This window comes from Peromyscus eremicus, chromosome 17 (assembly GCF_949786415.1).
Source record: "Peromyscus eremicus chromosome 17, PerEre_H2_v1, whole genome shotgun sequence".
Lineage (NCBI taxonomy): Eukaryota > Metazoa > Chordata > Mammalia > Rodentia > Cricetidae > Peromyscus > Peromyscus eremicus.
The window spans coordinates 43,315,953-43,328,250 of NC_081433.1; the positions used below are offsets into that span (position 1 = coordinate 43,315,953).

General features: G+C 39.6%; 2 pseudogenes; one reads left to right on the forward strand and one right to left on the reverse strand.

Moving 5' to 3' along the window:
- Positions 1-10,847: 10,847 nt before the first annotated feature.
- LOC131894797 (U6atac minor spliceosomal RNA) lies at positions 10,848-10,966 on the reverse strand (annotated as a pseudogene).
- Positions 10,967-11,161: 195 nt separating this feature from the next.
- Positions 11,162-11,846, forward strand: LOC131894716 (small ribosomal subunit protein eS24-like; annotated as a pseudogene).
- The last annotated feature ends 452 nt before the right edge of the window (positions 11,847-12,298 follow it).

Here is a 12,298-nt window from a genome sequence, read left to right on the forward strand (position 1 = left end):
CAGAGAAAAACTGCAGACTTTTATGGAGGATATAAAAGTGGACACCACTTGGTGAGATTGTCCATGGTCATAGATAGGCCTAATTATGTCAATAGAATTTCTCTTCTGAATTTGTCTTGCAGATTTAATACAATCCTGTTCAAATTTTCAGTAAGTTATTTAATACATATTAACAAGCTAATTCTACAGTTTGTAGTGAGAAGCAAAAGACCAAAATAGCTAAGCAAATCTTGAGGAAAACCAAAACCAGAGAAATGGACCTACCTAATTTTAAGATTTAAAACCACAGTAATCAGTATATTGTAGCACTGGTGAGAACAGACAATTTGATCACTAAAACTGTTTACAAGAACAGAAACAGACCCACCTTATATAACAACTGATCTTTGAGTCAAGAGCAAAGATGATACAATGAAAAAGAAAAAAGTCTTATTACCAAATAATTACTGAACAAAATAGATATTTGGAAAGCAAAATCAAGACCCAGAACTTCTACACATCATAAAAGTCACTCAACATTGATCACACATTTAAATGTATAATTGAAAACTACAAAGAATAGAACATGTAGAAACTCTAGTGGAACTTGGGCTTGGAGATGAGTTTTATATACAAAACCAACAAGAAGATCCATGAAATAACTGTCTGTGAAAGATACCAGCAAGAGAATGAGAATAAGGCATAGGTTAGAAGACAAAATTTGCAAAAGGCATTTCTTATAATGAACTGCTTTTCAATACACTAAAAGCTCTTAAAACTGCACAAAGAACAATGAGGCTATAAAATGGGTAAATACCTAAAATATACAGGTGACAAGGCATGGAAAGATGTTTCACATTGGACAGCAGTGGGGGAATTTGAATGAAAACAACGAGATACTGCCATACACTGAGAACGTCGAATACTAGCGACAATGTAGAGCAAGAAGAAACTCACTCATCATTCGGGAGAATACAGGATGGCACACACAAAGTGAAAAACAATTGGGATGGACCTTATAAAGCTAAACATGGTTTTACAATGTGATATAGCAATCCCATTCTTTGCTGTTTCCCCTCACTGTTTGACCTACATGCATATGTTTTTACATGAACATCTTATGAGTATCTTCCCAACTTGGAAACAGCTAAGATACTCTCTTTCAGGTGAGTATAGAAAAGAACTGGACTGTTTACCATCTGTACTGTTATTCAATTCTAAAAAGAAGGCTTGTAAACATGGAATACATGAATCTTGAATGGATGAATTAAGATTAAAAAAAATGAAAAGACTGCATAGTGTATGATTTCAATTGTGTAATATCCTGAGAACAAGGATGGAGACAGTTAAAAGATCAGTGGTTCCCAGAGTTAATGGAAGGAAGTCGGACCCTTAGAACACTGAAGAATTTTCCTGTAGAGAAACTATTTAATTCAATGTTGTTATATTGATAGGTATTGACCATTATTCATTATTCATTTATCAAAAACCAAAGGATATACACCAAGTAAACCCTAATATAAACTATGGACTTTGGTGACAATAAGGTCTCCTAAACTGTAGCAAATATACCATTTTTTTTTTTGTGTGTGTGTGTGTGTGTGTGTGAAGTTATAGCAATTGTTCCATTGTGGTTAAAAAAAAAAAAAGGCTAAGGTCAGGGCTAGTTTGTATATAGGAACTCCTTGTTTATTCTGTTGTGAACATAAAAACTTCTTTAAAACATAATCTGGAAAGAATAAAAAGAAAAAGAAACATATTTCTAACTTCATCGAGAACTTGAAAGATCAGTGAGACCATTACAGCTACATTCCACATGGTGAGGAGTCTCTGGAGTTGCATATGAACTGCCCTCTTGGGATAGAGGCAAGCTCCGTTTGTCAGCCCCCTGCCAAGCCTGCTTTATACCTTTCCATTCTGTGCTGGGCCCTGGTTGCTTGAGTTTGTGACCCCTGCAGTGGAGGAGCTGTAATGGCTTCCTTTCCGTCCTTCTTTGTGCATTGGACTTTGAGATTTAGTACTTGAGTTACAATATAGAGAACACTAGGGGAAGGAAATCACATCACAGGGGGCATAGTAGTGGTGGTTCCAGGATTCCAAAGAGAAGAGAGGGATGCTAAGTTTACTGAAAAGAAGACCCACAGAATTCTCAGTTTCTTAAAAAGATTATTTGTGAGTGCACATGTATGTGTGTGTGTGTGTGTGTGTGTGTGTGTGTGTGTGTTCACACATGTGTAATATGGGTACCTGCAGATGCCAGAAGGAGGTGTTGGGTCCTTTAAAGGTGAAGTTACAGGCTTCTGTGATTTCCACCATGTAGGTGCTGGAATCCAAACTTCAGTCCTGTAATAGAGCAATAAGTGCTCTTAACCGCTGAGCTAACCATCTCTCCAGCCCCCACCCCCGGGAGTTCTTGTAACTGGGTTTTCATAGTAAACACACACAGTTTTATAGGAGTTTGCCTCTAAGACCTCCTTTTAGCATGGGCACCAATCAGATCTCAGCTCTCCCACTAACTATGGGATCCCCAAACCATGAAGTTTTCGGCTTTTTCTCTGAACCTTATGTTTCTCTCAAGCTTGTGTTTCTCTGAACTCAGTGCAGAGTGGCAAGTAGAGAGTGCCTATTCACAGTCCCCAAACTCAAATCACCAGTGTCACAGAAAATTACTAAAGACACAGGATTGCAGGACCCTCCCCCAGCCCACTGAATCAGAATCTGTACTTTCCTGTGTTCACCAGATAACTCCTAAGTCCATGAGAACGTGAGCAGCTCTAACCTGGGTAATACCAAGTTCTCTGCCTGATAAGTCACCTTGTGGATTTGAAAGAACACAGCAGTGGAATTTGACAAATCTAATCTGGAATATGTTTTCTGCTACCATGCTGTCTGGGTATCACTGGAAAAATTACACTTCCCTGGTGTTCATGTCTGTCATAGTAGGGATATTAGTGCATGCTTTATAATATTTACAGTGTTTATAAATAATAAATTACCCCATACAGTGTGTGCTCTACAGTAGGACTGAATAGATTTTATTTCCACTCCTTGCTTGCTCCTCCTTGTGGGATCAATCAGTGGTCTATAATCCCATAGCTTTCAATCCCTGCTAGAGATCTTATTTCCTACTGCCAATGCCCCTCACTTATGAAGAAAAAAATGCACAAAATACTAAATCTTAACAAAAGTAATTTTAGATCTTTTATACTAATATTTATTGAGTAGCACAATGTATAGATTTAATCCAGGCTTTACTTATTTATTTATTGCATATGAGTTAATGTGTGCGTGCTTGTGTGCGTGCGTGCGTGCGTGCGTGTGCGTGCGTGCGTGTGTGTATGTGTGTGTGTGTCTGTCTGTCTGTGTGTGTGTGTGTGTGCGCGCGCGCGTGTGCGTGCGCGCGACTGTGTCTGCATGTCTGTGTGCCCATGCATGCCATAGTGTGTGTGGAAGTCTAAGGGCAACTTGTGGGAGATGGTTCTTTCTTTCCACTATGTGGGTCCCAGGAAAGGACCTGGGGTCCTCAGGCAGGGCAGCAAGCACTAAACAATGAAAACGATGCTGATGCTTGAAGGCAAGATTTGAGTGTCCCTGGAGTGACAGGGCAATTATTGACTCAGTCACCTACTGAGTATTGCCAAGTAACTGGTTGCAAAGCATCCTTACAGGAGGAACATCTCTGACGACGTCTTTTAAAAGCTGCCCCATTGTATTTTGAGATGATACACTTTTCTCTTCCCGGATGTTATTATTCAAACACTATTCACTTATCTTCACGTTTTCCATTTTGCATTCACTAGACTGTGACTTTTCTGTAAATCTTTTATGAACCAGGTCCCTCCTGGGCCCTCTTTAATTGGTTAAGGATTATCAGCAGAGAACACTGTCAAAACTCTAGACAGTGCTTCCTCCAAAACATCACGGCACAAAACTTTTCCGGGGACATGGTGCCCAGGCACAGATTAAAAATAACCCATGTTCTCATGCCAATAAGCACTATCTGAACTTGACTTGCCAAAGCAAGACAAGCTTTCATTAGCAGCCATGTTGCAGAAAAAGTTTGTTTCGTAGAACTAAAGCATTTGGGGTAGGATTGCGATGAAACTGCTTGAAAGAAAGAAGGGAGGGACTGGAGATCTCTGCTAATAAACTATTCTTGTACCCATTCTTTCAAGTCACAGACTGCCAGAAGGGATCAATTCACGAGCCTCCAGAGCATTTCCTTCTGTCATCTCGCAAATCTAAATGGCAATTTTGATCATCCCATATGAAAGAATAAAACACACACTTGTCATATGGACAGACCCCTCTCCTGCGATCATTGTTTAAATCAGAAAATTCACGCCCAAGTTTGTCCTGGCCTCATTCAAAAATCTCTCTTTGCTTCTTCCTTCTAGTCCCCTCCTGCACTTATGAATAAATTCTCAGTCCTTTCTCAGTATTCACACCACAACATGAATATTCCTTTAGGTTTTATCATGTACATCCTCAGGTAGGCACACTGGCCAACGTGACTATTTCTACATCATTATCAAAAGGCCTTTTCAAACTTGCATTACACTTAAAATTAATGCTATAGGTACAATATTCATATCTTTTGGGTCTAAAAATATTTATGACCTCATACTCAGCCATTCCCAGGCTTATAAAAATTATTTTGAAGTAATACTGACAGTCTAAATCAATGAAGCACTCGAAAGTAAAGCATGAGCAATATTCTGAACAGTGTCACAGGGAAAGCAAAAAAGGCAAGCTGATTATTTATTACTATAAGTTGGCTATTATTAAGATCTAGTCCCTACCAAAGTATTCCTACCTGGTATTGCAAAACCTCCCATAGCAGGAACACTTTTTTTCTTAATTATCTGTACTTTTGGGCTTAGCATTCTAGTTTCCTTCCCCATATCGTTGGATTCAACAGGCTCTTGCTGTTTCAGGGATATGTAAAAACTTGGCCAGATTTGAGATTTTTTTTTTTTTTTTTAGATTGACACATTTGATCATGAGAACGAAAGTAATATGTTACCTCTAAATAACACATCAGGTCATCCTGGTTTTGGACTTTGAACTTATTTAAAGTATTTTTATACGTGTTCTCTTAGGTTTTAGAATGGCCTTCTTCGGTTCTTTGTTCACTTGGAGACTTTTGGTAATTCTAGCACATCTGACTGACTTTGGATTTCTGCGAAACTTACTTGCATTCAGGCAAGTCCCAGCCAGTCATTAATAGAGAGGGATTATCCCACCACTGCTGCATGAGACAGTTTCACCAGGAGCTAAGGCCAGAGCCATCTGCTCCCAACGCAGGTGCAGTCCTCATCTTTTGAGATTCCTGTCTGCTTTAGGAAAGCTGCTTCCAGGGTCAGGGAGAGTTGAAAGAACTTTCATGGGGGACAATTTTTATATGTGTCTTTTACCTGGTGATTTTTCATAAGCCAGCTCAGGACCTCTCTGCTTGGTATGCAATACAGAAATGACTGGGTAAGTCTCACAAATTGAATTGAACTGACCATGGATTTGAAGTTACTTCCTTCCCCACTGAGTTAAAGCCAAATAGAGTTGCCTCCCTGGGCCAGGCTTTGATCAGTCGTATGGTACTTTCCTCTTCCTGACATCCAGTCCCCAGTACTGGTTTTATTTAATGTTCTTGCTCACTTCACTGGAAATGCTTTAGCTCGGGCACCTGCTGGCTGTGAAAGTGATTAGGATTTCATGGGACCAGAGCATTTCATTTCTGGTAAGCCACACCACGGCCCATAAATTAATATAGGATTATGCTTCGGCATTTACTCCGCAGGCTTTCAGTTTTGAACTGAAAAGAAAAGGCAACTGAAGGATGAAGAAAGAGGAAGAAAATGACGAGACGAAAAGTGAATTCTTTTACAAAACCTGACAGCGTGTATTAGCATAAGCACATTCTCTCTGGAAGAGTTAACTGAGGCACGTCCACCACTGTACTGTTGTCCATTGTTAGTACTGATAAGGGTCACTCTCTGCTCTCGAAAACGGACTCATCTTACACATGAAAAATCGCTGTCCCTCCGTCAAAATGTATACACATAACCTTAAGTGTCTCTGAAAGCCAGGTCAGCAAGTCAAGTCACAGCGCCCGCTGATCTCAGCATTGCCGTCGTTCTCACTAAGGTCTCAGAAACGTGAATAAAGGTGTCTCAGGTCCTCCAAGTCCGGGCACCCAAAGCCAAGTGCTAGCAAGTGACCCTGGTCAATGTCAAGAAAAGGAGGAGACTCACACTGATATGTTCTGCCTTCATTCTAATACTTCTAAATAAAATAAAAACAAATATTGTAGCTAGCCAACCGTGACCCATGGGTCAGTCTAACACACTGCCTAATTTTACACAAGCTGCAAGCTAAGAATAGATCCTTCAAGATAGAGTGGTTGAAAAGGTAAAAACAGCAATATTTCTTGTATGAGAAAATCATCTGAAATTCATATTTTAGTATCCATTGATCAATCAGCTTAGAACATCACCTGCTTGACTTATGTATATACTGACAGCTGATTTACTTCGATGAAGGCAAAATAAAGTAGTTGCAACAAAGATCTCTAACATTTGTATATGTATTTACAGAAATTTGTCAATTAAGGCACAAGTTTGAGGTCATTATACAATAGATACGCAGCAATAATGGATGTCAAAAGGTGGGGTGATATTGTGTTCCCCAATATATTGTGCACCCCATAATAAACTTATCTGGGATCAGAGAACAGAACAGCCACTAGATATAGAGGCCAGAAAATGGTGGCACACACACCCTTAATCCTAGCATTTTAAAGGCAGAGATCCATCTGGATCTCTGTGAGTTCAAAGCCACACTGGAAACAGCCAGGCATGATGACACATGCCTTTAATTCCAAGAAGTGATGGCAGGAAGCAGAAAGGTATATAAGGCGTGAGGACCAAGAACTAGAGTCTTTGTTAAGCTTTTAGACTTTTAGGCTTTTAGCAGCAGTTCAGCTGAAATCCGTTTGGATGAGGACACAGAGGCTTCCAGTTTGAGGAAACAGGATCAGCTGAGGAACTGGCGAGGTGAGGTTGGCTGTGGCTGGTTCTGTCTCTCTGATCTTTCAGCGTTTGTCCCAATACCTGGCTCCAGGTTTGTTTTTATTAATAAGACCTTTTAGTATTCATGCTACAAAAAGGCAATTCTAAATTGCAAATGGGATATGTAAGAAAGCATTTAATATGGTAGTTGATTCTTATATTTAAGATTCAAGATGAAGCTAGCAGCTGATGAAATTTAACTCTGAACTCCCTGAGGTTTTTTTTCTTGTTTAATGCATTCCATAGCAAAATTATATGTCAGTTGATGAAAAATGTAGCATGTCTTGGACTTCTAGATAGGCCAAGCTCTATATCAGGTAACTTTGCGAAATAAAAAAAGATAAAGATGCTATTATTTTAAAGTCAGTATTCAGTGGGGAAGATACACAGTATTGAAACAATCCCAAAGACAATCTGTGATAGGCATAAAACACTCATGATAAAAATTCATTTATTAATGGCAAAATGGTCTTATAACTAAGTAAATGATTAGGTGGTAAGATGTGACAAGCTTGGAATTAACTGTAATAATTCACGCCTTGAATGTTTTCCACAAATGTGATAGTAGAATGCCATTTTGACAGTTGGCAGGATCCAGCCTGTGAAATAAGAAATTTTAGGGCTGGAGAGATGGCTCAGCGGTTAAGAGCACTGGCTGTTCTTCCAGAGGTCTTGAGTTCAATTCCCAGCAACCACATGGTGGCTCACAACCATCCGTAATGAGATCTGGTGCCCTCTTCTGGCCTGCAGGTGTTCATTCAGGCAGAACAATGTATACATAGTAAATAAATAAATAAGTCTTTAAAAAAAAAAAAAGAAATTTTAAACATCCATGTAAAAATCTCTACCTAGAATTCCTCACTAACGAAGTAACATTTTAGTACCAAAGGAGAAAACAAAGAGGAGGAATTTTAACATTCTTTTTTATTTAATTTATCAACATTTATAAATCAACTTTAGTTCTCTATCCCCCTTACTTAGCAAGTATAAAGTGTCACATAATGTGATCAAGCAAAAGTGAGGGGCATTCCTGCTGTGGAGCAACTGGGCATCAAGTCATTTACTACATCACTGCGGTTCTGCCACCTTCTACCTTTCAGGATACATTCCTACATAAAAAAGCCACCAACCCAGTGGATATTTAGAGGTATTTATCCTCTCATGAAAAAATGATCCCCCCATTTTTGGACTAGCATGTCAATTCATTAGGCGAGTATGTTAGTGTAATACAAAGCTCTTGCTACAGAGATAACAAAAGAGAGTTTATTCTGAGTCAAATTCAAATAACAGTGGTGATGGAATATGGACTTGGGTTACTCTGAATGACAAGTTCTATTGTGGAAGAGGTTACGTGAACTTTCATAGTCACAGGACAAAAGAACCTCATAAATAATGCATTGATCCAGCACACTGATGGGATCTACCAAGTGAACAAGTCACAGCATGCTGGGGAAATCTCTTCAATAGGATTCTTACCATAGCATCCTGGCTTTGGAGATTGGGGTACCTAGGGTTCTCTTTTGCAATGCATTCCAATACACTGATGTAATCATCACAGAGACAGTGTGATACAGGTTGGTAACAAGGGACTATTAAGGAGACTAACAAAAGCCCACATAGTTTTGACTGTCAGTCTACAACATTCTGTTTTCCCAGAACAATGAAGTTCTAGTGATTCAGTCAGAGGAAGCTTCAGCAAAGATGTGGCTTTTTTAGAGAACCTGAGTGCACATGTCAGTTTTCTTTAGCCTGAGACAACCTGACAAGAGAGAGGGAGTAGGGGCGGACCAGGGAGGGCAGAGAGATAAAGACAACAAGAAATAGAAAGGGAAAGTGTAAGCGAGATGAGAAAGAGGGAGGGAGGGAAGGAGGAAGGGAGAGAGGAAGGAAGACTTAACTTTGTGGGAATTAATCTTCGAACGTCAAGATGCTTTCCAAAGACATTTATTGACATCATGTAGATAGGAACAAGGCACTTATCATATTACATATACATTTTTTCTTTTCCAACCGGGATAATCTGTCTATATATAATCTATAGTCAGTATGGCTGTTTTCATCTGATGTATATTAGAGCCATCGCTTCAAGGTACAAGAAAAATGAGGTTATCATGAACAACATTGTGGTTGTGTTGAGTTAACTGTGTCCGTCTTGCTTTGTGATTAATCGTGTGGGTAGGTGGTACTCTCTTCTCCAACTGTTACATGGAAATCCCTGTTGTTACTTGTACCTTGAGTGACTTTCCAGAAACTCTCTGTTCAGCAAAATGCTAGGTTTCTACTTGAACTCTTCTGCGATCTCTTTGCTTGTGTTTGGGGGTAAAGAAAGTCTCATAGTTTAAAGAAAATCGTAGAACTTTCACTCCAGTTAGCTCTGAGAGCACTTTAAGCTACTGAGTTCCAGATATGGCAGCTTCTCACAGCTTTGTGAAGAGATTTGCCACCTTTTTGTTTGGGATGCTGACTCAGGAAATTGACATTCAACTGTTGTGCTTTTAAAAGTATTTGCTGTGACTTCATTTTTTTTCCCCTTCTGACAGTTGAAGCAGAAAGGTGGATTAACTTTCTTGATTCCAATTATCTTTCCTATAGTCTATTGCCGATATGCTCTTGTGTCAGCTAAGTTATGTGAAGAAACAGAAAATGTCATCTAGAAAATGTGATGGCGTTTGAGGGAAGGTGTGAAAGGTATTTCTTGTCATTGGTAACTCTCTGAGAACTTTCTTTAAAAGGCAAGTAGAATTCTTCTGAAATATTTGAATTGGATAGACTTTTTTTGTTTTTTTTTTCCCCCTGCCAAATTTCCTGAAAGATTACCATACAAATGCCAACGTTTGTTTTTAGAAAAGATGTCCATTGAGGAAGAAGGGTGTTTGAAGGTTTTATCGAAGGTATTCTGCATAGCACAATAGGTCTTCTCTTTTGTTTGTTATTTCAAATTTTCAGACAATAAGTCCTGTCTCGGTAAGATAAGGTTGTCACTACTGGAGGAGGAAGTGGGGGTAACGTGATGCTAGGATAATGTCTGGCAAACATTAAGACTGCATGTGTGTGCCACCTTGTTTGATTTTGACTTTCCAGATGTTAAAAGGTCTTTAGTGTACACAGGCATTACCTTTTAATTGAAAACAACTGTTTGGGATGTCTGAATAGCTTATGAAGTTGAGGGTTTTTTTCTCTTTCTTTCTCTCTCTTTTTCTTTCTTTCTTTTCTTTTCTTGTTTGTTTGTTTGTTTCTTTTTTCAAGACAGGGTTTCCCTGTGTAGCTTTGGAGCCTGTCCTGGAACTCACTCTGTAAATCAGGCTGGCCTTGAACTCACAGAGATCTACCTGGCTCTGCCTCCCTAGTGCTGGGATTAAAAGTGTGAGCCACCACTGCCCAGCTGAGTTTTGTTTTCTTAAATAACATTTTTGTTTAATAATCATTCAGTATTATTTGTAAGTGTTCACTTTTCCCATTGCACTATTGAATCATCTATGTGTTTCTTTTAACCTATTGAGAAAGTTAGGTTACATTTAAAATGTTATCCCTTTTTCAATTATTGTTGGACAATTTCATACCTGCATTAGCAATTAATCTATCCTTGTTTTTGAGGAAAGGCATATCCCTCAAGCTTTGTGGGCGGGTGAAGGAACTGCTTACAGGGATGAGATTAAAAAGGTGCTTTGACTCTGCCAGGCAGATCTCTGTGAGTTCGAGGCCAGCCTGATCTACAGAGCAAGATCCAGGACAGGCACCAAAACAACACAGAGAAACCCCATCTTGAAAACCAAAAAAAAAAAAAAAAAAAAAAAAAAAAAAAAAGCACTTTAGTTAGAGGCCATGAAGTAGGTGGAATGTCTTAACCATATGCTTGTTGTTAGGCCCAAGGGCCTCTTCCATCCTTGTCAAAAGTGCTAGCCCAGGCTGGCTTAAAACTCATGGTCCTCCATAGGTGGCAATGTCTTAATCATATGCTTGTTGTTAAGTCCAAGGGCCTTTTCCATCCTTGTCAAAAGTGCTAGCCCAGGCTGGCTTTGAGCTCATGATCCTCCAGCCTCTGCCTCCTTCAGCAAATCCAACCTACCAGGGTGCACCACCACAGCCTCCTTTGTAGCTCAGCCACCATAACCATCATGAATGACACAGTAACGTTCCAGACCAGGAAGTTCATGGCTGACAATCTGCTTCAGAGGAAACACATGGTCATTGATGTCCTTCACCCTGGGAAGGCAATAATAGCACCAAAGAATGAAATTCAGGAAAAGCTAGCCAAAATGTACAAAACCACACACCAGATGTCACCTTTGTGTTTGGATTCAGAAACCACTTTGGTGGTTGCAATGTAACTGGCTTTGGCATGATCTATGATTCTCTAGATTATGCAAAGAAGAAGGAGCCCAAACACAGACTTGCAAGACATGGTCTCTATGAGGAGAAGACCTCCCCCAAACAGCGAAAGGAATAAAGAAGGTCAGGGGGACCGCGAAGGCCAATGTTGGTGCTGGCAAAAAGCCAAAGGTGACTTCATCTGCTGTGATGGGCAGACAGTTTCGGAGGGGACAAATAAATTATGTGAAAAAAGAAAAAACGGAACTGTGGAGACTGTGTAATCTAGACAGAAAGCAGCAGCTGGAAGTTCGATTTGAGTTCTTTGTCTTGAAAATTACATCACCATGTCTTTGGATGATGTTGCAGTATGAGAGGAAAAGAAAACGACTTCAGAAGTTCTGTTGTTGGAGGTTGGGCTCTCTTAATTTCTCCACAGTGGAAACTAAAACCATTGTTTCTCCAGTCTCACAGGGATCACAGCTATACTAGGGAGAGTGAAGACTGACTGCTTCTTGGTGATGGCAGTCAAAAACACAAATTTTCAGCAGTATACTGGCTATTTTTTTCCTCTTTGCTTGGCAGAAGAATTCTTGTAAATTTAAATAATGCTTGATGCTAAGTCTCATTGAGCTGATGACCATCATTTCAATGTAAATGCCACGTTCTCAGTGAGAGTTCCTGCCTTGCCTTCCTCTTCGTATTTATTTGGTCTATAACAATTAAATAGAGATGAATCAGCTCCTTTAGTTCTCAATTTCCTCCAGCTTAGTAATTGAGCGTTGCCAGAATAAGAAAGCTCCTCTAATCATTCTCAAGATGTCTTCCCATTCGCCACCCAGTCTCCTCAGCCTAATGAGCAATCAACAGAACATTTAGTGGCCATGCGGAGGCTACATAGCAATTTTATTGCTCTAGGTTTAGCGAACAAAAAAAAAAAAAAG